The sequence below is a fragment of the Cajanus cajan genome, chromosome 3 (assembly GCF_000230855.2).
Source record: "Cajanus cajan strain Asha chromosome 3, NIPB_CcT2T_4, whole genome shotgun sequence".
NCBI classification, from domain to species: Eukaryota; Viridiplantae; Streptophyta; class Magnoliopsida; order Fabales; family Fabaceae; genus Cajanus; species Cajanus cajan.
The window spans coordinates 43,817,749-43,818,341 of record NC_138519.1 but is presented as its reverse complement, the minus strand read 5'-3'; the positions used below and the strand labels follow the sequence as shown (position 1 = coordinate 43,818,341).

Sequence of the window (593 nt, the reverse complement as noted above, 5' to 3'; positions counted from 1 at the left end):
CCACTTAGAGGGGTTCTTGGAAATCTGTGAGACCCAGCAATTTGATGATGAAGTTTCTGATGGAATGCGACTCCGCTTATTCTCACTCACCTTGAGAGATAAGGCAAAGGTGTGGCTAAGAACAGTGCCTAGAGAAAAGATAACAACTTGGGAATTATGTGAAAGAGCTTTTCTAGAGAAATTCTTTCCTCCTTCTAAAACTAAAGAATTGAGGAAGAAAATCACTAATTTCCAACAAGGCACTGGAGAGACTATTTATGAAGCATGGGAGCGGTTCAAAGGATATCTTCAAGCATGCCCACAACATGGCTTCAACCGTTGGCTTACCATCCAATTTTTCTTTGAAGGATTGGACCAACAAAGCACCATGATATTAGACTCAGCAGCTGGAGGATCTTTCATGGGGAAACCTATTAATGACTGCATGATTATTTTGGAAAATGTAGCCTCAAATCACAGCCAATACAGTGAAAGAGAAGTCACAGCAAGGAAAGGAACTCCGGGGCGATATGAAGTGAACAATATTGAGTTACTCTTAGCAAAATTTGATACTCTTAATCAAAGATTAGACAAGATGGAAAAAGCTAAGGTTA

General features: G+C 39.8%; 1 non-coding gene across 1 annotated transcript; it reads right to left on the bottom strand.

Moving 5' to 3' along the window:
- Positions 1-205: 205 nt before the first annotated feature.
- On the bottom strand, positions 206-312 carry LOC145956623 (small nucleolar RNA R71). Its single transcript, XR_014432862.1, has one exon. It is a non-coding gene; the product is annotated as a small nucleolar RNA R71 (small nucleolar RNA).
- Between the last annotated feature and the right edge of the window lie 281 nt (positions 313-593).